We start from the raw sequence: 27514 nt of genomic DNA on the forward strand, positions 1-27514 counted from the left end.
GCAAATGGATGGAACTATAAATATCATCCTGAGTGAGATAATGTAGACCCAAAAGAACATGCATGGTATCTATTCACCTTTAAGTGAATATTAGCCACAATGTACAGGATACCCATGCTACAGTCCACAGACCCAAAGAAGACAAATAACGAGGAGGAGTCCAAGGCAGGATGCTTGAATCTTACTCAGTAGGAGAAATAAATAGATATCAGAGGTCAAGGAAGGGAGGGAACTAGAAGGGAGTATTGGAGTTTAAATCTTGGCTAGAGTCCAGACAAAGCACACTAAGCCAACATAGTTCTTCGTGGAGAGGTTTTAATAGGAGAACGAGATAGGGCAGGGCAAGGGGATGACTAGAGAAAGAAGAAAAAGGACAGAAAATGTCTGCCTTTTATTTGGAATATGAAGTAGCTGCTCCCAGGTGAAGGTGGGAGCTAAGACAAAGGTATGCTGGGAATGTATGTCTGTTGCCATGGCAACAGTGACCAGGCGGTGTCACTGCTGGAGGTGAAAGCAATTCCTGGTACCAGTATACCTCAGCTCATTGGTTAAGAATTCCGACAGATCTTCCAGAGGTCTTGAGTTCAATTCCCAGCATCCACGTCATGGCTCACAACCATCTGTAAATGAGGTCTGATGCCCTCTTCTGGTGTGTCAGAAGACAGCTACAGTGTGCACATATATAATAAATGAAACCTTAAGTAAAAACATACCTTCCTTTTTCTTATCATAAAAAGAGGGGAAAAAGGAGAGGGAAGTTGATGGTGAAAGGGGGATAGGGCTGCTATGTCTTTTAGGCTACTTCCTGCTGTCTTTAGGAGTCATCAATGTCAGGGTATAACTGACTTCACCATCAGGGCCCACTTGGTAAATGTTCAAATCAGGCTCCTCGTGGACAGAGGTTGGTAATACTCTAACAGGAACTGATTAATAGTTTGATTAGAAATTTTCTGTATTTGTCATTGAAAGAATGTAGAGACAAGATTGATGAGTCAGGGAATGAATAGTAATACCAGAAATGACTAGAAAGGTTGTTATGAAAGGGTCACTTCCATATATGGTTTTCGAAAGTCCAGGAACTACAGGCTTCACATTCCTTGAAATTCCGCATGTCTGATTGAAGCTCCTGGATTTTCCTTTTCAATCTCCCAGATTAGTTGATGTAGAAACATCATTCTTCTTAGAAGAACAGGCAAAGACCACCTTTCTTAGCTGTCAGGACATCCAGACCCCATCGGATCTGAAGCACCAAAGCTGCCAAAGAATCGGTCTGTTTCTGGATGGTAAGCATGGTTTCAGACAGTTTTTGAAAACCATTGTCAAGCTCATAAGTGAACTTATTATATTGAGTCATGGAAGTAGTTATCCCTTCAGTCCCAGTGTCAGCCCATATGGGTATCCCTGCAGCGACCAAGAGTAGCACAACCTGAACTGCCCTCTTGTGTTGGACAGCTATCATATCTACAGCTGGGATTGGCAGAAGCTTGTTTCCCTGAATTACCCCTAGCTCAGGGAAAAGGAGTACCAATGTGCAAATCCCTGACACCTGGCAGGCAAACGACGATATACCTTGGTGTCACAGAAGATTGATGTGTTTTGGACTGCAGGGCATTGTGATAGAGATGGGGTATCCAGGGTTGTGGTTCTATTGCAGTGTAGGGAGCCTTGCGTTCCTACAGAATGTATCCTGGAGGCTTTAAAACAGTTTGCCACACCAAAAAGAGAAATAGAAGAAAGGTATGGAATAATGGTGACATCAGAGTCAGGGAAACTGACAAAGAGTGAGATAAGGTTATTGGGTTGTATCACTGGAAAAGCCCTAAGTGGCAGCTGTGAGTTAGTTCCTGGGGCTACACATAGCCAGCAATCTTTGAAGTAACCAGGTCAGGTAACCTTAAGGAGTTGGTATGCTGAGGTCAGTGTCTGGAGAAAAAGGCAGAATGACAATTTGGTGCCATTTATGAGGGCGTAAGGACCTCAGAGGAGTGTTTGATTACCTCCCCTACTTTTCCCATATCTAGAAATTGGGCAATTGAGACATATTTTCTCTGAATGTGGATAGTACTTATTGGAGCCCTGCTTGATTTTTCTGGTAGAGCTTACCAACAACTCCTGTCTCCCACTTGGGATTCCATGAATCTCCTATGTAGAAAAAGAATGTCTTGCATTGCTGATAGATGAAGTGATTGGTCCATGGTCCTAGCATATGTATCTGACAAGACCAATATTGGCAGCCCCCATATTTATCTGGCCATTTTTTACAATCATCTTTTGTCTGGTCAAAGAGAAAGCAAATAAAGAGATCATAATACTTAGTTGGGATAACAGAGAGTGGATGACAGTAATTTGGATCAGTTCCTGGCACTCAGCCATGGAGCAGTTTCTGGACCCTACTTGGAAAGACTGTTATCTGTGGGAGTTTCTTGAACCTCGAATTTCCAGATGTATGGGCTACCCTGGAAGGTGAAGATGAGAAGCCCATGTCTATTGTCTATTCCAGTGGTTTTGAACACAACTGGAGATGTGTTGGAGTCTCATTTTCTGGAATTGGGGACAACGTGGGTGGTCTTGATGTCTTGTGTATCTTAACAGAGCACAGTCCTGTTAGGGTCGAAATGTATGAAGAATGTTTAGGTAAGGGAGGTAAAAAGGTTTGGAGGTGGGAAAGGTGGACCCAATGAGGGAGTTCCTCCAATTGCGCAGCTGTGGGCACTATGAGAATCACCTTAAAATGGCCCTGCCATTTAGGGGGAAGGGGTGAGGGTTGATGGTCGAGGAAACAATAGCAAAACTTGGTCTCAATGTTAATAGGTAGTGAACAAGGGACAGTGTGTAGCTGAGGTAGATGGTGGTCAGCAAAGTTCCAGAGGAGAAAATTAAAGTAGCAAAGCAATGAGGTGTGTACATAGTCTGGGAGGGGAAAGCATTTAGGTGAAAGATCAGGAGTTAGGACCAGGAGTCCATACATGAGTTCAAAAGGTAAGACGTGGAGAGGTCACTTAGGGAGAGCTCTTAGTCTGAAGAGAGCCAAAGGTCGGAGTTTTACCCAATCTAGATGAAGTTCCTGTGACAGATTGACAAGAGTGGTTTCTAAAGAACAGTTAGTTCTTTCTACCTTTACTGATGATTAAGGTAGGGAATATGAAAATGCTAGGGGATATCTCGGGCCTTAGCCAGATTTTGAGAGATTTGGGAGATAAACTCAGGACCATTGTCTGACTGGAAGGAGGCTGGGACACAAAATCGGAGGATGATCTCTCAGAGGAGATCAGAGACTGTCTGAGCCCTTTTTTTTAGTTGTGGAAAATGCCTCTACCCACCCAGAGAAGGTGTCTACCAAGACAAGGAGGTATTTGGCACATTTGACAGTGGGCATGTGGGTGAAGCCAAGTTTCCAGTCGGTTCCAGGAAGGGAACCTCTTACCTGGTGGGTAGGGAAGCGGGTACTACGATACTCTGAGTTGGAATCCAAGATCTGACAGATTTTGCAAGAAGCATTGATAGATTTTAAGAAACTTAAATCCTCAGGAGTAGGCTGTAGGTGGGTCTTAACAATATAGGACTATGCTCAGCTGTTAGGATGAGAGTTGGTGAAGATAGGACAGAGTTTGGCGAGTGTCAGGGGGTGAAAGTGGGGTTGTAGGTTGTAGTATAAGAATGTCCTGGGGACAGTCTTTCCAAATAGGATCTGGAAACTGCTTTCTCTGTCTTTTTGTCATGGCAAACTGTTTTAAGACATACAAGACATGTTCTGTAGGAAAAATTCTTACCTCTGCTCCACAAAAAGCTTATCTTAAAGACTGTTCATGTTGTTAATTCATGTTACCTTTTTGGTAAACACATAAGCCACAGGAAGTCCACTCAGACCTACCTCTCATGGACCAAAGAGACTCTACCTACATAAATGTATCTGTCTAAAGTTCCCACTTACTACCTATTCCAAAGGGTGCGATTCCTCTGGGTTTCAAATGTATATCTAAGAATTTTTTTTCTTTTCTCCCAAATGTGTTTAATATTATTCTCTACATATATATATATATATACAGATATATATATATATATATATATATATATATATATATATATATATATATATATATATATCTGTGTGTGTGTGTGTGTGTGTGTGTGTGTGTGTTCCAGCATCTTGTCAAGTCTAGCCACTTACTACACACCCTGGACAGCTCCAGAGAAGGGACCTCCAGATGTTTAATCTCCTCTCACAGACACAGACATTTCTATTGGACCTATCCTCAGATGGTTCCACAGACCCTGAACAACAAAAAAACAGACAATTATAAGACTGGACAAGCATCCCAAACCTATTTTTCTAGGTTTTCTAGAGACATGTCACCCCAAAGCAAGCAAGAAGTAATCAGACATCACAATGACCCTATTCCTGCTCCACCATTCCCTTTCTAATTTTTCTTTTTTAACTAAACCAAAATGGGGAATATTGGTATTCTAAGCTCCACCTCCACAGCCACCTGGCAACACCCAGGTATGCTCTGCCCCACAGTTGCCTGGCAGTAGCCAGCTGTGCCTGTCTATAAAGGGGGCTGCTTGCCCTCTCTTCTCCCTCTTGCTCTTTGTTCTTCTCTTCTTTGCTCTTGCCCTCTTCCCTGTCCCTTCTCTCCCCATCACCCCCTTCCCTCCACATGCTCATAGCCAGCATTTGTTACTCCCCTCTTCTATTCTCCTCTCAATTAACCTTTCTACATGATATCATGTTGGTTTGTTGTGTTCTGTCTGGATGTGAGCTGAGATTTAAACTGCAACACGGAGAGGGGATGTGGAGAAAGCAGGGTGGCAGAGAAAGGGATCAGGTATAAGGAGAGCAGGGGAAAGAGAATGGAGATTGGTGGCAAATGGGTCAGAAATCTATAGCATGTGCCAGAGACCTGGAATGGGATGAGGAAGAAGAGGCCCCAGGGTGTCTGTGGGGCTGAATCGATCTGAGACTCCTAGCAGTGGGGGATTATGAATCCTGAAGTGGCCATATCCTGTAGCCAGGCAGGACTCCTAGTGGAGGGATAAGGACAGCAACCCATCCACAAAAGCTTCTACCCAAAATGTGTGCTGACTTTAAGCATTTGCAGGCACAGATAGAGCAGAGATGCAGAGACGGGGGAATGACCAAACAATGACAGGCACAAACGGAGACTCATATCATGGGCAAAAAGTAATTCTGAAACTGTTAATGATACTCTGTTCTGCTTTCAGACAGGAGCCTAGCCTGGTTGTCTTCTGAGAGGCTCCTCTGAGCAGACAATAGCAACAGATGCATTAGGTGGAGCTCAGGGTGCCTTTTGGAAGAGTTGAGAAAATGATTCAGGGACCAGAAAAGGAGAGGGACTCCACAGGAAGACCAATAGAGTCAAGTAACTTGGACTTTTGGGGGCTCCCAGAGACAGAACCACCAACCAGAAAACATGCATGGGCTGGACCTAGGCCCCTGCACATTTGTGGTAGGTGTTCAGCTTTATGCAGGGCCTCTAATAACTGGAACAGTGGCTGTAATCTGTTGCCTGCCTAAATATCCCGTTTCCTTAACTGTGCCACACTGTCTGGCCTCAGTGAGAGAGGAGTCCTGTAGTGACTTGATGTCCTGGAGGTGGGGTTGGGGGTGATGGTGGTGATACCCAGGGAGAGGCTCCCATCTCTGAGGAGAAAGGGACAGAGAAGTTGGGGGAGGATCTGTGTGAGGGGAGAACTCAGAGAAGAGGGAGTGCTGATATTCCAGTATAAAATGAATAATAAAAATAGATGAGGAGTTGCTAACTGCTGATCTTTTCAGCTCCTCTAGTATGTTGCTTTCTGCCTCCTAATGCCTTAGGCTCATAGGAAATTTAAATAAGTAGCCAAGTATTGCATAGTCTTTGGGAAAGAACATGTGTTTCATTTTTATGGTTTACTTGTTGTTGATGTTGTTGTGCTTTGTTTGTTTGTTTTATTAGTATCAAATGCCCTTCTATTTCCTGTTAGTGCAAATTTATTTAATAAACTTACAATTTAAATATTAGTAGAGAACTGAGATTGAGCCGAATAGGAACAAGGTGTACTGATGTTTATATATCCAATGATAGTCAAAGAGGTTCTAAAAGCAATACAGTTATGTGAAGAGAGGATCATAGGCCAGACATACAAGACTTTGTCAGAAAAGAAAACAACTAGGAAATGAATAGGGAATCAGAATTACTTTTGAAAAAAATGCTACTTTGATATTTTCATGACCAGTGAGTATACAACTCATTTTATCATTTCAAAAGAAACAAGAGAAAGGATGTGAGTGTCATTGCCATGGTAATGTAGCTCCTTGTGTCATGTCAATGGGAGGTATATATTTGTTGTTCCCAGTAAGCATTGCTTAATGAATCATTCAGAAAAGTGGAAATAGATAATAAGTAGCCACCACAATGGAAACATTCCAACTATCAAGGAAACTTCAAAACAAAAGAGATGAATATAAATAGCTGGCTACGATTCAACAAAGTGCCTAGCAAACAAAAGCAGCCAATTTTAGAAGTAGCATTAAGGCCCTTATAATTTCAGAGGGCATTCCTAGAAATGTGGCAAGGCATGGAAATTCTGACTCTTCCCCACCTCTCCTCCTCCATTTATTTCTACCATACTTTCTCTGCTATCTTTCCTAACAAACGTAAGAATAAAGAGAAATCAACATTAAACAAGAGTTTAAAAAATTCAGATTTGTGGATGAAAAGACGACTCAGCAGTTAAGAGTATTGTCTGCAATTCTTAGCCCTCACATTGCAGCTTACAAACTGTCTGTAACTCTAGTTCCAGAGGATCTGGCATCCTTAACACAGGTAGAACATTAATGCATATAGCAACAAATTTAAGCATCAAGAGAAAGACAAAACAAAACAAAACAAAACAAAACAAACAAACAAACAAAAAAAACCCAAAAAACCCACTACATTTGCAGTTGCTTATGAATAAAAGATTAAAATATATGTTTAAAGAGGTATCAGTCGTCATTATCTGAGTCATTTCTTACTGTAATTTAACTGTAATAAAACCTGTATAAAGCACTGGTGCTGTAAATTATAAAGAATTCAAATGTAATACATAATACAGACAAAGCAAGCAAAGACCAAACTTATATAATAATGATGTCAATAACTATTGTTTGTATACTATGTCTAATTCTCTGTTCAATGTTCATTACATCTACTTTCTCATTTTTATGTTTAACCAATGAAGAATGGAGGAACAGATCAATCAAATAACTCCCCCAAGGGCACATAAAGTAACCGTAGAAGTAGGCCCCAGTACCCTTTTCGGCGCCCTTATTGCCATGGTACCAAGAGCTGGGAGTAGGCCTATGAGTTTTAAGAAAAAAACAAATACTCAGGTCATTCATGTTACGAGAATGGCAAATATTTTACTGAGATTCATAGAATATGTACCCCAAGTTCACTGGGTGGAGAAATCCAGGAAGCACAGTGGAGAAACAGGTATATGCCCTCAGGAGAAAAAAAAAAAAAAAACAAAACAAAACACAGAAACAAAAGACAGGAACAGATTTAACAGTGTTATTGTCCAGGCTTCCACATGCATCAGCAACATGCATCAGCAAGGCTCAGCAGGAGTCAAACACTGACTGGGCCCAGGAGAGTCCGACAAGTCCTCCCCACCCAGCCTTTTTTTTTTTTTTTTTTTTTTTTGGTTCTATTTTTCGGAGCTGGGGACCAAACCCAGGGGCCTTTTTTTTTAAGTAGTGCCTGTCTTAGGAGACTTTGGGGAGCCAACCTCTTGTCCCTCTCTGGGAATATCTCCCAGTTTCAGAGCCCCTGTCTTAGGTGGCTATTGGTCCCAAGAGTTGCCCATCTTCTCGTTAAGGATGAGCCAGATTTGGGCAGAGGGATTGTCTCCTGCTAAGGAGAGCAATACCTGCTTAGTCGCTGCCCAGAACTAGGAGTGTTGTTTGCACATGTGATAAGAAACACAAGGCCAACTACTGCAGTGCCCAAGGGCCATAGCACCAAGGGCCATTGTAAGGTTTCACACAAACATGTGTGAAAATAAGAGATAAAGCTGTTCCTGTAAAAGCACTGACTGTTGATTTAAATTTAGAATTTCCAATTGTCAGCAACTTCTCCTGAAAGTTTATCCACTGTATTTACCTTAAACATCAGACTGTGGGAGGGAAATCCCAGACACTGCAGCCATCATGGCTGCAGCAGCAATGGCTGCTACAATAGCAGCGAAAATGCCAAAGTCTTTTCCATGACGATTCAGGATCAGCTGATCCTCTTCCCGAATGACAGGCAGGCAATGGAAACAAGCCTGAGATCTGCACAACCAGGGCAGAGTTCCCTGGTTCTCAGCAGCTTCACGCAGATGGTATTCCTGTGAAGAAATAGTCAACACGATCTTCAGCATTAGCACCATTCAGGTAACACAAAGATCATCAATCCATTGTTCCAAACGTATAAATCTTCTTGAATAACCAAAACATTTAACATTATTGCTAAATGATCAACAAAAGTAGCTGTCTTAACTTCTTGAGTCAAAGCAATAGTGTTATTAATGAAATAGCTAAATCACTATACCAGCAATAATCAAACCCACTATCTTATTGCTTCTGTTTAAAGCCTGACTCACTTCTTCCAATATTTGTAAACCTTTTTTCAGAATATCAAGGTCCTCACAAGCAATAAAACAAAAGCTGTATATGCCAAGTTTCAATACAATAACAAAATTAGAAAGTGTACAATCAATATTATTTATATTAAATATTGTAGAAGAAATAAATGTAATTTTAACATGACCAATAAATAAAAGATTAGGAGTTTTTACACATATACTAACATTTGTTTAAAATCTAGCTTCTGTATCAATATTTTCCACTGAAAATATATCTTCATACAAGACAATTTTGAAAAATGTCTCTGAAAATGTCCAGAACCAATCTTCCAAATGACAACTGTTATTTCCAATATTGGACTGATTAGTCTATGATTGAGTCCGAATAACTTGTCACATAAAAGGAAATAAAAGAGCCATAACTTCTCTGATTTTCTGAAGGCATTTTCTATAGTCTCCATGTTCTCTGTCCCACATGGTCTAAAAGCTTGAAGCAAGGCAGCTTGTCCAATCTGCGATATAGGCAAATAACATATGCCATAACAGCAACATATGTCCAAAATAGCTTTCCTGTCACCATTATCAGGGCATTCAGCAAGCTCACAGGTCAACATCATTCTTTGTCCCAACATCAACATGTCTCACCAGCCACTCTGGCAGCTAGCACACTCCTGTAGCATCCTGCAGAAAAAACATAAACATGCCCTCTTCCCCATTTAAAATACCTGAATAGGATCATGCCATATGACAGTTAAGTGGATCCTTCCATTTCACCTAGTCATAAGTATGCCTAGATGTAGGGTGTCATAAACACTCAGAGTTTCTTGGCATCTAAATTTTAAAATTTAGAATAAAAAGAGCATTTTTAAATAATTGTATGGCATACAGGGATATAATGCCCCCTTTTATTTATTAAGATATTGTTTTAAAATTTTACAATATCTTTTACAATATCTAGTCTTTGAGAATTATAAGGAATCTCAGTAATATGGTTAACATCTATTTGTTAAATATCATTGGGCTGCAACCGTCTTGGGTTATCTCCCAAATTGGGAGAGAAAATAAAAGGGGTATACTGGGGATATTGACTGACTATTTGGGCTGTTTGTTCTTTAGTTACTTTATTGTGAAGCCTCGAAGAATTAGCATAAAGATGAAGTTTTCCATGTATCTATAGATCTTTATCACGGGCAGTACTATTTATCTATTGGAAGAACCATCAGTATCATATGTTGGACCCTCCTGGGTCCCGTCAGTACACATACAAGCATTCTGAGAATTAATATTCAATAGTTATATGCTTATTTGGTAGTTTAAGTAAGCGTTTAGATGTATTATCTAATTTATTCTTGTTAAAAATAGTTTATTACTGGCATTATTGTTTCTGTTTTTAAGCTGAGAAAATGGATATTCAGGTATTAAGAGGACTGAGACAGGCTGACTCCATGACAGGCTTCAAACTGGCAGTTCAGGAGACAGGCCTAAATTTCTGTTTCCCAGAACTGGGCAAGTCAATTATAGGAAAATCCCCAGGCTGCAGGCAGCCGGTCAGAAGCTGCCCCATAATCAGAAGCTGTCCCATCATCTATCTGGCTGGAGGCAAGAGCAGTGAGTCACCAACAGTTTCCAGGCTTCCCAACAACAGTCCCCCCGCCCAATCCTCCAGCAAAGGTTCTAGAATGTCTCCAGAGCCCTAGCCAATTCCAAAGGCATTCATATCCCTATAGATGTAGCCAAGCAACCAAGGTTACCTAGTTCTCCCTGGAATTCCCTAAACCTTATTTAATTAGGCCTATTGCTCACCTCGGTATCTCCATCTTGGTAAATGGTAGACCCCCCACATGCTGGACTTCTGCAGAATTAACAGTTCTTTGCTTTTATATTTTATTTCAGTCTGGGATATAATTCTTTGGTGAATCATGGACCCTTGCATTTGGAGGCTCCTCAAGGATTCTCTGGAGATGCCCTGGCCCAAATAGTGTAGTGTTTTTCCCATCAGAACGTCCAGGTGCTCACCCAGTTGCCTCTAATTTTGTCTGTCTCCTTTTCGAATTTAATCATGAGACCCAGAGAAACAAAGCATATGTGTATTTTGTCATCCACTCAGGGGCTACAGAGGACACTCCCAACTCCCTACCAGAAGCAGCAGAACTTGTTTCTGAATTGGCTGTGGGTCTTTGGGCCTCCTGTATACAGGGAGGAAGACCATCTCTGACAGGCTTTTGTTTTTCCCCTCTTTTTATCAGGAATGTTGGCCTGTGTCTGTCTGTGTATATTCTGTTTGTGCTTTTTGGTCCTGTTGTATAAATTGTTCTTTGATTCCTAACATGGGACAGGCACAGAGTACACCATTGGACATGGTTCTGAATCATTTTAAGGACTTTCACCGAGTCACAAAAGAACTGGATCTGATTCTTAGTCATAGCAAACTAACCATCTTTTTCAGGAGTGAATGGTCACCTATAAAGTAGAATTCCCCAAAGAAGGGACTTTTTATCTCCTTACAACTTATAGGGTTGAAAGTTGTAGTCTATAAGGCCAAGGACCACTTAGACCAAGTGTCATCTATCACTATGTGGAAACAAAGTTTTTAAGAATATAGAAACAAGGTTCTGAAAATGTAAAATCAAAGTTTTAGTTGTCCAAATGACCAGGCCACTCTGACCAAGAACAAGGTAAGTTAAGACAAAATAAAAATAACTGTTCTCAGAATAACTCCCCTATCCCTCCCTATACTGAATTTTGAGAAAAATCACAAACTGTCAACAATCTTACTGCCAAAATCCCCCCTCCTTTGACCAAAAGAGTTAAAAATATATACTGCTACTTTGCTGACCAATCATAATATAGTAGTTTACCCCATAACAAGGAAGGTATAAAAAATGTGTGCTTTTTGAGTTCAGGGTTGACTCTCCCTTCGAGGCTAAGCAACCCCACGTGCATCAGATCAATAAACCTCTTGCTATTGCATTGATCTGTCATCAAGTTGTGTGTTCTGTGGGGTCGTGCACCTAGGCTGAGACCTTGGAGGTCTAAAAACTACTTGGCAATACCTTGTTGAGAAGTCTTCTGTTTGGATGAAATCTTTTTGTCACTTTCCGTACCACTTCCCACCCTTGTTACTCTAAAAGAGCTAAAAGAGGTTCAGCCTCAGACCCATGCCTTGCTCCCCACTTCTGCTTCTGGAGAGTATCTCTGTACTCCTCCTTATGTTCCTGTTCCTGCTGACAACTCCCCTGTCCAGCCTGTACCAGGCAGAGGGAGGAATAGCCCCTGATTTCTCTGACTCTCTTGATTCTACTTGGAGTCTACCTCACATTCAGGCTTATATTTCCCGGAGGGCCAACTCTACTATGCCCTTACCCCTCTGGACTAGAGGACACCTAGATGTTTGGGGAGACAGTTCATGACATTTATACTATTTGCCAGTAAGGATCATTAAAATTGAAAGTTGCAGAACCCCCATTTTACGAAAGATAATTAGCTCTCACAGATCTACATTCCATCATGATGACTCATCAGCCCACATGGCACAACTGTCAGCAAATGCTCTAGGTCCTTTTCAAGACACAGAAGAAAGAGAGATCATGGGAGTTGCCCCAAAATTAGTTATAGCAGTGAATGGGCTTTTCACCCAAGTCCAAGCTGATATCAATGCAGTTTTTCCTGTGACTTGCCCTACTGGAAATTTAACACTATTGTAGGGAGAGGTTCCAAGTCAACCACCAGATTCTGATTGGGGGCCACATAGTCTATCAATTTATCTAAGGTAAACCAAGTGATGAAGGGAAAGAGTGAGGGATCCAGGGAATATCTAGAAAAGCTTTCTGATCCTTATAGGATATACACACCCTTTGAGTCAGAAGCCAGAGTGTACTAGTTAGCTTCAAACATGACTTTTTTTAGCCAAGCTACCACCAACATCCTTTGGAATCTGCAATGCCTGGTCAGCTTTGTGAGTAAGCACCTGACTGAGTTAGTAGCCATTACTGAAAAGGTTTTCAACAACTGGGAGACCCCAAAGAATTAACAGATCAGAGGACTGGTGAAAGTGCTACTTGCTACCAAGAAATGTGGCTGTCCCAAGGAGAGAGAGCTGAAAAACCAGCTCCTGAATGGGGCAAAGTTAAGACAGCACCATTGAAAGAAAATCGTGCCCCCCATTTGAGAAGGACAAAAGTGCCTATTCTAAGGGGTAAGGCCATTAGAAGCATTAGTTCCCTAAGAAAAAAATCAAAGAGAGAGCCCAAAGGTTCTAGAATTAGTAAAACTAGATGACTGCAGGTGCCAGGCCTCAAACCCACTCCACAAGCCCTTTGTAAGGTGGAGGAGAAGCCCACAGACTTTCTAATGTACACACAGGCACAACATTCTGTTTAGAAACAACTGCTGGAGTCATTGTCAGATTTAAAACATGGGTGCAAGAAGTAATGTGCACCAAGCCCTATCCAGGGACTGCATGAAGAAAGGTTGATTTGGAATTAGGATGGGTAACTCACTCATTTATAGTTATCCCTGGATATCCATACTCCATTCTGGGAAGCAATTTCCTCACCAAAATGGGAGCCCAAAAGAATTTTGGCCCAGAAGGAGTACAAGTATTAGATCAGAAGTAGAAGTACTAGATCAGAATGAACCCATCCATGCTCTGACCTTGGCCTAGAAGAAGTATACAAATTGATCCTTCAACCAACCCCATCTAGACTTGTACTCCAGTGGCTACTGACAGAAGTCCTTGAGGCAGAAAAAAATCCAATGGGACTCACCTGTCATCAGGTCCCATTTCTAGACCAATTAAAGGCTGGGGCCACTGCAGCATGAATCAGGCAATATCCAATGTCCAGAGAATGCAGAAAAGGGATCACACATATATTAGCTGGCTCTGGGAATCAGAGATTCTGATTCCTTCCCAATCAGTATGGAACACCTCCCCACACACAGTTTTCTGGTCAAGTACCCCATTCCAATGACTATCAGCCTATGAAGAATTTAAGAGAGTTAAATAAGCAAATGGAACACATCCACGTCACAGTTCCAAACCTGTATACCCTCCTGAAGAGACTCACTCCCAAGCTCACTAAGTATACTGTGCTCTACCAGAAGTATGCCTTCTTCAGCCTGCTTCTGGTACCCAAAAGCCAGGCTCTATTTGCCTTTGAATTACAAGATTTGGGAAAAGCCTTCAACAGACAAGTGACTTGGACACTACCTGAAGTATTCACAAATGTACCCACAATCTTTAACTAAGCATTCCATGAGGAATTGAGTATCAGTGGGCCCACCACCAAATAACTGTATTCCAGTATATAGACGACATCCTAATTGTGGTCTTACAAGGAAACATGACAGGAGGTCATACGAGACTTGCTATAGGAGGTGAGTCAACTTGGTTGCAGAGTGTCTACTAAGGAGGCCCAGCTTGGTCAACTTGAGGTCACCTACCTGAGGTACATACTCAAAGGTGATCAACAAATGCTGTTGGATGCCTAGAAGCAAACCATTCCTAGCATCCAAGTTCCATCAACCTGAAGGCAAGTACAGGTATTTCTGGGATCTGTTGGGTTCTGTATACTCTGGGTGCCAGGGTTAACTGAGATAGCCAAACCATTATTTGAGGCCCCTAGGGGCCAAGACGATAAAATAGAATGGACTTCTGAGATGGATACAGCTTTTAAGATTTTAAGAAAAGCCTTATTGGAGAAGCTGGTCCTGCCCCTCCCAGATATTCACAAACCTTTACACACACACACACACACACACACACACACACACACACACACATATATATATATATATATATATATATATATATATATATATATATATATGGATGAGAGAAAGGATATAGCAAAAGTAGTGCTCACCCAAACTTTGGGAAAATGGAAAAGATCTGTGGCTTATTTATTTAAAAAGCTGGGCTCAGTGCCCAAGAATGGCCAGCCTTCCTCCATATCATAGCTGCCACTGCCCTGCTAGTTAAGGATACTGACAAAACATATATGGGGCAGGAACTTATTATCACTATCCCTTATGTTATTGAGGGGACCCTCAAGAATCCACCAAGCCTACGGCTGTCTAATGCCAGACTGCTGCACTTTCAGGTTCTACTTTTGAATTCCTCTTGCATAAGATATAATCCACCATCGGCTCTAATTCTAGCCACCCTGCTCCCTGACCCATCCTCACACATGCAGCATGATTCCTTTATAGTTTTGGGGCATATCTAGAACATCAGACCAGATTTGACTGATATACCCTGGCCAGATATGGAACTTACCTACTTCACAGACTGTAGCAGCTTCATCCAGAAAGGAACCAGGCTGTACCATCCTACTTAAGGAGTTTGCTAAGCAACACACCCATCAGATTATTGGTCTTCACACTTGAGCCACCAAAAACTGAAGGAATTGCTGCAATGGAAAAGTAAAAAATATTTGACTTAGGACACTTGGTTGATCAGGTAACCTCAGACTGTGCCACCTGCCAGCCTGTGAGCCCCTCAAGCCCCAATCAAGGAACTGCTCCAGGAATCACAATCAGGGGACAATGGCCAGAGGCTAATTGGAAAATAGATTATTCAAAAATAAAATCAGGAGCATATGAATGTAAGGATCTGCTACTTTTTAGGATGGGTAGAACCTGATCCTACAAAGAAGACAGCCAATGTAATGGAAAAGAAGCTTCTGGAAGATAACATGCCCAGCTATGGTTGGACTGTCTTGCTTGGCTCTGACAGTGGACCAACATTCCTTTCTCAAGTAACTCAATCTCTAGCACAGTTTCTGGGGACAAAGTGGAAATTATATTGTGTACACAGTCCTCAGATTTCAGGGTAAGTAGAGAAGATAAATCAGACCCAGAATGAGCCCTTGACCAAATTAACCATTGTAACGGGTAGTGGCTGGGTGTTTTACCTTATGCTTTATGTAGGGTTAGGAACACCCCACATACTTTGGGTTTCATCCCTTTTGAGATCTTATATAGGATGCCTCTTCTCATACTGGCTAACCTTTAGTCTGAGGTCTAAGAGTAGCTAACTATGACCAATATACATTTTTAAAATCCACAAATGTGGTCCATGGGGTCCAGAAACAACTCTGGCCTGCTATCTGCCAGGTTTATGAGTCTACACTTCCCCTTAAACCCCATTGCTCTGAACCAGGTGACAAAGTCTGGATTAAGAGACAAAACCACAAGAGTATGGAACTTCATTGGAAAGGACCTCACACTGTAATCCTGACCATGTAGATGGCTGTTAAGGCTATTAGAAGAGAGACAATCCAGCAGTTGAGTTCCTATGAGGAGACTTCTAGATGAACTACCACAAGAGCAATGGAAGTTGACCTCTCAAACCAGAAGGTTGCCCCGCACCCCACTGGACAACTGAAGCTATGACTTCAGTATTTCTGATCCTGCTTGCTTGCTGCTTATGTTTTGGGTCACCAGCCACTAGCCCCCTTTAGCCCCTAAATTTAACCAGACAGACAGTTAATCCTGCATCAGGTAAGATTGCCCACTCTATCTCGCACAGAGATCACCTAGGCACCTGGTTCCTTGACTTTCATGTAGACCTTTGTAACCTAGTGGATGAGGGATGCAAATCATCTGGAGCCAGGGGAACACACAGTCTCAGGCCTTTTATTTCTGTCTATGACACTCTCAGAATCAGCCAGAGAACCAAATTCAGAGATCCAGAATCATTTTTCTATGTGGCATGGGGATTCGAACATACTGGGTAGATGAACTGGAACCACCCCCAACAAAAATGACCTCATCACTTTGACCCAGTTTCTGGATACACTAAACACTCAAAGACAGGTCCTGAATAAGAAAGGAAAACTAGCCTCCTAGAGGAGAGTCTTGTGGACCTTGTTTTGAGCCCACTTACTGAGTACTCCAGGTGAGTGATGCAACAAAATTGTCATTAACTATACAGTGGCTGGCAAAAATGACATTGGGACAGCCTGTAAGACATGGGAACTAAATATTTACACCTCTGGATATGATGCAGCAAGTCTGAACCAAACCGTTCCAAATGCTGCCTCTGCTCACCATTTCACCCTCATCAGGACCCACCATCTTTTTGCTTCAGCAAGATCCCACTTCATTAAACTAATCAGTTCCTAAAATGGTTCCACTTCCTACATTACCCATTCCATTGCCCAGGTCAGCACGTCTGCAATTATTAGAAACAAATTTCCAGGTTCTTAACTCCTCCTGCCTGGATTTAACAATGGACTGTTGGTTATGCTTAAATGCTATGCTCCTGCTGTGAAAGACTAGCTATCACAGAAGTCTGCTCAAGCAGATAGAGGTACACTGACTCTGCAATCAATAATGGGGCAGAGATTCTGCATTGGAAATAAGGTACCTTCAGACTCTTCCCACCTCAGCAATGACACTGTAACTTCTACCATTGCAGGATACATGCTGCCCCCAGAGAATAATTGGTGGGCTTGTGCTTCAGAACTTACTCCATGCATTTTGGCCTGATTGAAAATATGACTAAGGTATTTTGTATTCTAGTACAGCTTGGACTTAGGCTGACTTATTATAATGGGGAGGATGTCTTCATTCAGGTACTACCTCTAAACAATTGGGTAAAGAGAGTGTCCATTTCTATTGTGTTCCATCGCTATTTCCTTGATATAAGGCTGGCAGGAGCTGGTAGTGTAGGAGCCTCAGCCCTAATCACCAAGATAAAAATTATAAGGCATTATGAATGGCTACAGATGCAGATATACAGGAGATAGAAATGACCATCTCAACCCTGTAGGATTTCTTATCCTCACTTGCAGAAGTAGTCTTATAGAACAGAAGAAGCCTAGACTTGCTGTTCCTCCAGCAGAGAGGACTCTATGCAGCCTTAGATTAGGAATATTGTTTCTACATTCATCACTCAGGGGTGTTCCAAAAATTCATTGCCTTAGTCAGAAAAAGATTACAAGACAGAAGAATAGAAAGAAAACAATCTCATTGGTGGCAGGAGTCCCTCTGCAATTTTTCTTCTTTGCTGACCACCCTTGTCTCTGTCCTGACTGGTCCTCTTATCCTATTGATATTGGCCTCGACTTTTGGTCCCTGCATAATCAATGCTCTAGTTACATTTGTTAAGGAATGGATTTCCACCATGCAATTGATGATTCTCAGACAACAAGACCAACCCATAGAAACATGTCAAGGATTTGAGGTGACATGTTACTGAAGGGGAAGTGAAAAGACTGAAACATGTTGACTTCAAGACAGGCTTCAAACTAGCAGTTCAGGAGGCTAGGCCTAAATTTCTGTTTCCCAGACCAGTTTAGTCAATTACAAAAAAACAAACAAACAAAAAAACAAAAAACAAAAAACAACCAAAAAAAACCCCCCAAAAAACGTAAGTGACAGGCAGCAGATCAAAAAATGGCCCGTCATCATAAGCTGCCCTGCCACCAGGGTAGAAGGAAAAGCAATGAGTTGGCAAAAGTTTTTAGGCTTCTTCAGCAACACTCCCCTCCCCACCAGCAGCAAAGGTTTTGGAATATCCTCAGAGCCCTAGCCAATCCCAAAGACACCATACACCTAGAGACTAAACCAAGTGATCAAGATAAAGGACACCTACCCCACCCTGAAATTCCTCTAATCTGCTTTAAATTGGGCCTGCTAGCTCAGTTGAGAGTCTTGGTAAATTGTAGAGCACAGCATGCTGGAATTCCACAAAATAAAATGCTCTTTGCTTTTGCATTCTATTTGAGTCTAGGGTATCATTCTTTTATGAATCATGGACTCTTAACAGTATTAAATGTGAGAATTAGATATAAAATCCAATTTACCAGCATAGTACTTGCTGGTATTCAATGGAGATGATTACCAATACAACTATGTACTTCTATATTGTCCTTCACATATTGCGTGAGTGATATATTAATGAAATGATGTACATTAATTATCAGAGATAAGCAAATTATTGCCTTCATGAATCATGTATACAGTAGCACACATCTAGGGTTGAGTCATGTACATAATAACACACAGGTAAGGTTAATTTTATTAAAGAAGAAACAAAGGTTGGGCAGCAGCTGCATGTTTTACATGTTTTTGCTCTGGCTTCGCATGCATACACACACACACACACACACAGCACAACACACACACACACACACACACACACACACACAAACACTGCATAAAATATAGTTTTTGCTTATGGCCACACTTAGGATGGCTTAGGCCCACTCATCATTGGGCCTACAGTCACAGAGTAAAGAATCATCAACCAAAGCAAATGTGGCTGGTACATGCTAATGAGGAAGTGGAGAGACTTAAGACAAAGATTCATAAAGGTCTGACACTGAAAGATGAGAATGGTGGTTCCCAAAAGCTTACCTCAGAGTTCAGTTTCTGTAATATCTATTTTTTATAAATGATTTATATGGGTACAAGTGATGAGAGGTCACCCATTCACTTTACTCATCATTCTATGATATAATTTTAAATACCTATTATGTGTGAGGAGTTCTTTGGGGCTCTGTGGGTAGAAAGACACACCACACACTCTCTCCTTTAAGGTACAGTGAGAAAATTATAGATCAAGTAGATAAATACATACAGGATACATAGATGATAGATGATAGATGAATACAATATGAAATAATAGAATTGAATTGAATAGCATAGCATAGAATAGTGTAGAGTAGAGTAGAATGGCAAGACAGAGAAACAGAGGTATGCAAACTGGCATTATCATGGTAAGTATGGTTGTTATGGGGGAAGGGATATAAAAGAATCACTTAATATGAAATAAGTAAAGGTGAAGATTTTATTTTTCACCATGAACAAAGCCAAGTGACCAACCTCAAAAAAACATTTTACTCATAACAATGAGAAATCATTAAAAGAGCATTTTATCCTAGTAGTACAAAAGCAATAAGTGAGATGATCAGAGCAGGAAATTAGAACTAATTTTCATGAGCATTGTTTTTAAGATGAATTAGGTGAGTCAGGGACTGCACATAGAAAAAAATGTAGTTTGTGATAATCATTGAGAATAGGAGCAAGCCAGGCCTGAATACTATGAAGGATACAGAAATTCAAAGTTAGATGCAGATGAATAAAGAGTAAAAACCAGCAGAGACTGATGAAAACAGAAAGCCGTAAAGATAATAAAACCAAAGATTCATTTTTCAGTGACTTTAAGACTGGATAAAAAGATGAGATTAAGGACATCTAAGTGAGTGTTTCTTTGTATGAACTTTATCTTATAAATGCCTAATTTTAAACACTGCAAAAATATGCCAGGTCAAGGTGCTTACCAGGCAACTATAAATGCAGTAACTAATATGTTCTTTGTTTTAATATGAGAACCATAGTTATCCACGTTATCTGGGTCTCTTTACATGTCGAGACTTGTATGCAACACTGATGAAACAAAAGTGAGTTTGGCACAAAATACTGCCCTTAGAAACTTAGAGACATATAGTAGCTTGCCAGTAAGATGACCGTCATTAATTCACCGCTCCCTCCCTCCCTCCCTCCCCCCCATCTGTGGGGAGTGTGGGGGTATGGGTATGTGTGTACCATGACTTCATTAAGGAATAGAATCTGTTCAGACCTTTTTTAGAATAAAAGCTGGCTTAATGACTCCTTCTGTTAGTTTGGAGTAGTACTGCTTAAAAGTTCTAAGGCTTGTTAATAAAAATACTTTGCAGTCTTATCTATGTGGGTCTGTGAGCACCCTTTACTCTCTGCAAGTTGATATAAGAAATCTGATTACTTTCATGTTATGAGAAACTAAAGCCTCATGGGAAAATTCCTGAAAAACAAAAAAACCCTGCTTTTAAAAAGAGAAAGTCAAGTAGGGTTTGGCACAGGTTGAATTCTAGCACCTGGGAGATAGAGACAGAGTTCAAGTCTAGTCTGGTATGCATAGTGAGTTTAAGGCCAACCGGAACTATATAGTGGGACCTGTTCCATTAACAAACAAACAGAAAACAACAGCTATAAAAGGAAAACAAAGAGAAAGGAGCCAAGGAGTCCCAGAGCTCAATTAACTTATATGGAAAAGTTGTACTGTTGGTGAACCCTGTAATGTTGGTCATGCAAACATACCAAGAATGTCAGAACTGAGCTACCAAGCAGAACCATTTTGCTTACATTACAATGAAATCCTGAGATAGATAAATGTGTACACTATTTGGGTACACAATTTGGGAGGTTGCAATTCATGATCATTTGAATGAGTTTCTTTTGGTTCCCTGTGTCTAACCAGCATATCACAGTGAGGCATGTACAGTGGAACAGAGCCCAGAAGGTTAAGCAAACAAGTGACAAAGGAAGATATCAGACCCTCACAATTAGTTTCAAGTCTCAGTAGCCTAATGTGACCACCCAGTAGGATCTTTCACTCTTATAAAGTTCTCACACCATGAAACTTAAGACTAGGCCTTCAGCAACTGGGTCCTCTGAGAGCCACTGTACATCTATACAGGATCACCAGTGAAGCTTTTGGCCCAGTTACTAACCCACAAATTTATAAAATATAAACCTCACTAGCAGTTGTAGCACTGATTGCATTACGTGTTTTAAGCCACTATACCGTATTCCAGTTTAAACTATTTCTTAAGAAAGATTCAGTAAATAGAACAGAATATAATAATAAACTAGGTGTCACAATGTATTTAGAAAGGCAGGCAGGCAAAAATTCATAATGCCATATGACAAATGTAATGTGTTTGTCAAGGAGAGAACACATTAAGTAGTTATCACAACCTTTTTTAAAGCTTGGAAGAATAAACCATTCTAGGAATCTGTTGAGTAAATATTAAAGGGATATATTTCATTGGCTTAATTTGTTTACTTTAAAGGTTTTCACTTAGTTTCATTTTTGTAATAAATGCAAGCAGTATTCCAAGAGAAATTACAAACTATCATGAACAGTTAAAGAGTAGAGTTGATTATGGCAATTTGAGGGTGTGAATGCCATTTCTGAGTTAGATTTCCAGTCAGTAACAATATACTTGGATGATGTATACAATTTGTGGCAATTTGAAGAAAAACAAGGTCAAAATAGCTTCAATTAAGTATGTATAGATCATGGAAGTTGTTATTTTTCTAAAAATGTGCATATAATAGGTCAGTTCTGTATAGAAGACAGTATGATTAGGAATGCAATTGCCTAGCAAACAATATACAAAGCATGGTTAATAAATAGCAAATCAATTCCTTTATACATAAAGGAACAAAAATGTCCTAGCTTCTTTGTTCCTAGTATTTTGACATTTGAGAATAATGATACAATAAATCAAGTATCACTTTATTACCTTTCATAAGTTCATTAGTGGTTCATCAGCAAAGTAACAATGAAATATAGTATTTATGAATATTTAAAATGCCAATCTTCACCCTACAGTTTACCATCAATGATTTGGTTTACTAAAACAGCACAATTTTCTATAGGAACATGTCTAAAAATCAGGCTTCTTTTAATAAATAGTAAAGACATGGTTATTCCATAAAGCTATCAATACCACCCCTTTCCCTTCTGGCTAATTACTGTGCTAATAATTTAACTTCATGTAGTGGATAAAACAAAGACACAATCAAATTTTGTCTTTCTTTTCTATAACTTTTTATTATGTTTAGTTATTTATTGTATGCTTATGTGTGAGTATGATCACACATATGTGGCACAGGGCACGAAATGTGTGTTTGTGTGTGTGAGTGTGTGTGTGTGTGTGTGTGTGTGTGTGTGTGTGTGTGTGTGTGTAGGGAAGAAAGACACCTTGCAGGAGTTGGTTCATTTCTTCTACCATGTGGGTCCTAAAGATCAATCTCAGGTTGTCAGTTTCAGTATCAAGTTTCTTCACCTGTTGAGACATCTAACAGACAATATAACTCTCTTAAGATAGATGACTCATTATCTGAAAATATCTATCATTGAGTTGCTAAGCTGCTATAATGTTTTCTGCTGACAAAAGATGTAGGTAAAATGTCTCCTGAAGAATTACTTAAGCCTATAGTCTCTTCTGTTTATTTGCATGTGTGTTTTTATTTGTGTGTTCTGTATAGTTGTATACAAATGGAGGCCAGAGGTCAAGTTTGTGTTTCTTCTTCAATTTCTCTTGGCCTTATTTTTGAGATAGTGTCTCTCACTGATCAACTAAAGAGCTATCCAACAGGTCTCAGGGATGTTCCCACCTCTCTTCCTGACCAACAGATTGGAAGTTGTTAGTACATGTCACCGTGCTAGATTTTTTTCTTTTATACGAGTTCTAAGAATCTGACCTCAATTTCTTATGCTTTCATAGCAAGCACTCCTCCCCTTAGATATCTCTCCAGCCCTCTATTTCCATTCTTAGTGATTGGGTCAATCAACCTTTAATTTAAGTGACTTTATAACAAGTACTACATATCTGAAGTTATATATTTTCATATGTAATATATTTTCTTTAGAAAATGAAATACAGATATCTTACTTTAAACTTCTCTAAGCTCGGTTTTCTTCTCTACCAATTGGTTCAGGGATCTACTGTGATTGAGTGGTGGCTCTCTTCTGTGACTGTCAATATTTCCTTAAGCATTTCAATCACTTCTATCAGTCAATTCCCATTCTCTTCTTTAAATCCAGACACCTGGGGTTTCCCTGTCAGAAACATGTATTGAACAAATTTAAGTAATATCAATAAATCATGCTCCATTTATTTGAACTAAAAAAATAAGGGCACTTGCTAAAAAGAAAGTCTGAGTTACCAAACTATGAAACTATTTCTACTTCAGAGGACTATGAACTTGTGGTTGCCTTCACTGCTAATCTGTGATAAGCCTATCTATCTTAGCCATCCTGTGAATTCAAAAACCTTAATCACCATAACATCTAGGATCTTCAATAAGGAAATGTCAAAGGAAGGAAGTAAAAGGAATCATACCAGATTGACTGAAGGAAACACATAAACTCTGACATATATGGAAGACCAGAGAAAATAAAATGAAAAAGGGGAAATAGAAGATAAAAAATGTGATTTAAGGATAGGTTTAAGCAAGACGGATTTTCAAAAGAGACTACTCTTAAATCTTTGTTTACAATGCTATAGAACCTCCAAAGTCAACTTCTAATCTGCCCATTTTTATATCAATCATCCATATTCATAAACAATTTGTTTCTAGTCATTTAAGTAATATTCTTATAGGAATGATGTTCTGAGACATATTATGAAAGTATAACTAATATTATCACAAAATGACACACTATTTTAAGCACAACAAACATTATTAATGACATACTTCAAAATCAGAAAAGAAAAGGTTTTGTCCCCCCATTTTTTATACTTCTTGTGCATTTCCAAATAGGGACATTGTGCTCTATAAAAAATTAGCCTATTGTTGACGATTATTTTCTTTGTTCCACAGAGTTAAAAACAAACAGACAAATAAACAAAACTATTTTCAACTATGTGGATTGAGTATGTCAAATTAAGATGGATTAATAATACTAAACTAAGCAAATGGTGGCCCCTGGACAAGAAAACCTGAGTAAAATGCTTGTAATAAGAATGGTATGTAAAATGAATAATGCATTTTTCCCTCAATACTCCAATAAATAATTTATCTTGTAATTCACATTTTCAGGATATGTTTATTATATTTAATAAATGCAAGTGAAAAAGAAAAGGGAAGTCAATGCAATTTCTATATCTACTGTTAAAATAGTACAAACATGAAAAGGACACTGTGGATCTGAAAAGAATTTACCAAAAAGTAGCTTTCCCAGACCTCATACTCCCTACGTTCAACAGAATCATAAAGGTTCTTTCTAGTTATAGTGAACCAACTCACAAATTCTACATATGCATTAGGCATCAGTGCATGAGTAACTCTAAACCATCCTACTTACTTATGCTGAATTATGTTCCATGAACTTAGTTGAGGACTATAAGAATTCTGGATTCTCATAATTTAACTATAATCAGTTAATAAGGAGTGCCACAGGTGCCCAGTTTCAGTTTTTAACATTTTTTTCCTCACACCAATCAAAAATTTTCTTATTGTGTGAAAGCAAATATCTCAGATTTTTTCCAAAATTAGCAAAGACTATTCAAATGTAAACATAAGCCAGAGATCAGAGCAAGAAACAGCCTCATGCTTTAACTACTCTCCTCCATTACATATGGATTGTTTTCCATTTTAAAACAGTACTGATTACTAGATCCAATTTGACTACATATAGTACTCAAACATCCTTATTATCTGGTAGAAATGATTCTGTATGTAACATCACGGATGCATATCCAGAGCTGGTGTTTGCAATTTTGAAGGAGAAGCACAAAGGCACAATGCTGTTTTCATTAAATAAGATGGAACTCATAGAACACATTTTGAATGTTAACTGATTGCCTTTTGTAATTAGTGATCATACACAGCAATAAAATGGGGCCCAACAAATAGCCATATCTAGATTACATAAACTCTCTCCAGCTGCTAAAATCTACTGGAGATAATTGGTGACTCTGTTCCATAATGAACAAATTCTCTTGTGACCATTTCAGTGTGTTTTCAAAATGTGTCACCACCTCCTACCTTTTGCCATTTTCAACCACTTATTTATTTATTTATTTATTTATTTATTTATTTATTTATTTATTCACTTATTTATTTTATTATTTCTTTATCTGTATGTGCTCAAATGTCATAGATCAGTTCAAGTATTTTTGGTGATTTGGTTTTCTTGCTGTCAAATCTGTCCCAAGAAAAACAGTCACTTTTATTTTCTTTCCCATAAACAGTGGGAAAAATTGAAAGCAACATAGTCTTCTTCCCTTTTCCCTGTTATGTTTGTGAAATAACCCTGCTTTAATCCTGCTCCCTTAGCTCTGTTTTGCCATTAGGAGATAAGTACATCCTTTTAGGCCGTGTTGGACAGACCACTTAATGCCCTTGAACTTCCATGAGAGAACTTGTAAATTGGAGTTACAACATCATTCAAAGAAAAAAGGCATTATTCCCTTTCCTGTACATCCCAAGGGTTGCAGATGGCACTATCCAAACAATGGCAGGTTGATAATAGGATATTCAGTTAATCAGAATTTTGCTTGTCAAGGTACTCTTCAGATTTATGATGCAAAGAACCTGGGTGAACTCTGTTGTCTTACTTAGGTTCGGTGAAGCAGTGTTAGTACTATAAAGGTAAGATTGGAAACAAATGCCATAATGCAATGAAAATACTCTGTGGAAACTCAACAAAGCCTGTTTGTGCATAGTCCTCCTTGGCAACAAGGTAAATCCACCCTATTTTCCAAGTAAGGAATCAGTTTGATGATTCTACAAGAAGGGTCAAACATTTTTCTCTTGGGCCTGCTTTATGAAAGGCCAGGAAAGATTAGAGTAATTTTTGTGCTTTCAGACTTCATTTAAATAAGAGCAGGTTCTAATGCTGAAGGCCTGCCTTGGGAATAGAAAATGAGATAAGAGAGCAGAGAAGAGCACAGAGAAATTTTGCTTCCTGTGCTGCTTCTCCAGACATTACTTGTGGATAACCTGTTCTCCAGGCCTCAAGAGGAAAAAAGAATTAGTAAAAATAACAATGATAAGATTTAGTTCACTGGTATATTGTGATGACTAGTGCCAAAGGTTTTTTGTCTGGTCAAATTTTATCTAGATTTCTGCATTACTCCCAGGTTCTTCCATCTTTGCTCAACCTTATGAAATTAAAATTTTTGTCATAAAGTCTACTCATTCAGGGACATTTGATACTTGATATCTGGATATCTGATTGGGTTCTGTATCCTCCATCATATCCAGTTAATGTCTGATCTCTCTGAGATATCTTCAGCAAGGATTCTGCTATATCAATTTACCTTGGATTTCTCTAATGGTCTTCCTTAAATAATGTTCATCTATTGACCTCAATTCTACCTTGCCCTTTGACTACAGAATCCCACTTGTTCATGTTTTATTCAGAACATAGTCTCGTCTCTTTTCTCCCCATGAAGGGCTCTCTATTCCTAGTCTGGTTTCCTTTGTACTGCCATGATAATGACCATGATGAAACCATACCAAAAAGAAAGTTCTTGCACCTTACAGCAAGTAGAACCATGAATAGAAGTCATAGCATGGACTTTGAGGCAAGAAATGAAGTAGAGATTATGGAGGACTGCTGTTTACCAGCTTGCTGTCCATGGCTTGCTCAGCCTACTTTCTTCTACCACATGGGACTACTTGCTAAGAAGTGGCACCACCCACAGGGCCTGGGTATTCCTACATTAATCACTGATGGAGACAATTCTCCACAAACATATGGACAGGCCTGCGTGATAGAGGCAATTCCTGAATTGAAATTCCTTCTTTTCAGGTGAATCTAGCTTGTGTCAATTTGACAAAAACCAAACCAATTCAGTACTTATGTGTTTCTGAATAATGTTTTCTATAACATGCTTTTAGCATGTACCAATGTATATTGTTTTCTTTCACTAAATTTGTTTTAAAAATATTTTATGTGGATGAGTGTTTTGCTTCTTGTGTATCTATGCACCACACATGCTGCTGCTTGGGGAAATGGTGAGTCTCCATGTAGGTTCTAGAAATCAAACCTGGGTCCTCTGCAAAATCAAGTGCGCTCAACCACTGAGACAACTCTCTGTTCTACATATTGTTGTTTGCTTTAACAAACTTCCTGCCACAGAATATGAACTAAAAACTTATCCATTCTTAATAGTGAGTACGCAGTCTTTTCCAAATTTCATATTTATCCACTAAAAAGTAAACTTTTATGAACAAAAATTCATTTTATCTCATATATTCACCCCTATTAGGGTTGTACTTAGTCCAAATACTAATTATTGTTTGGAATAAAGCTACATGTGTGGCTGTCCATTTGCTAAGATATTAAATATTATTAACAATAATTGTTAAAATACACTTGAAGACATGTTAT

This window comes from Rattus norvegicus, chromosome X (assembly GCF_036323735.1).
Source record: "Rattus norvegicus strain BN/NHsdMcwi chromosome X, GRCr8, whole genome shotgun sequence".
Classification (NCBI taxonomy): Eukaryota; Metazoa; Chordata; class Mammalia; order Rodentia; family Muridae; genus Rattus; species Rattus norvegicus.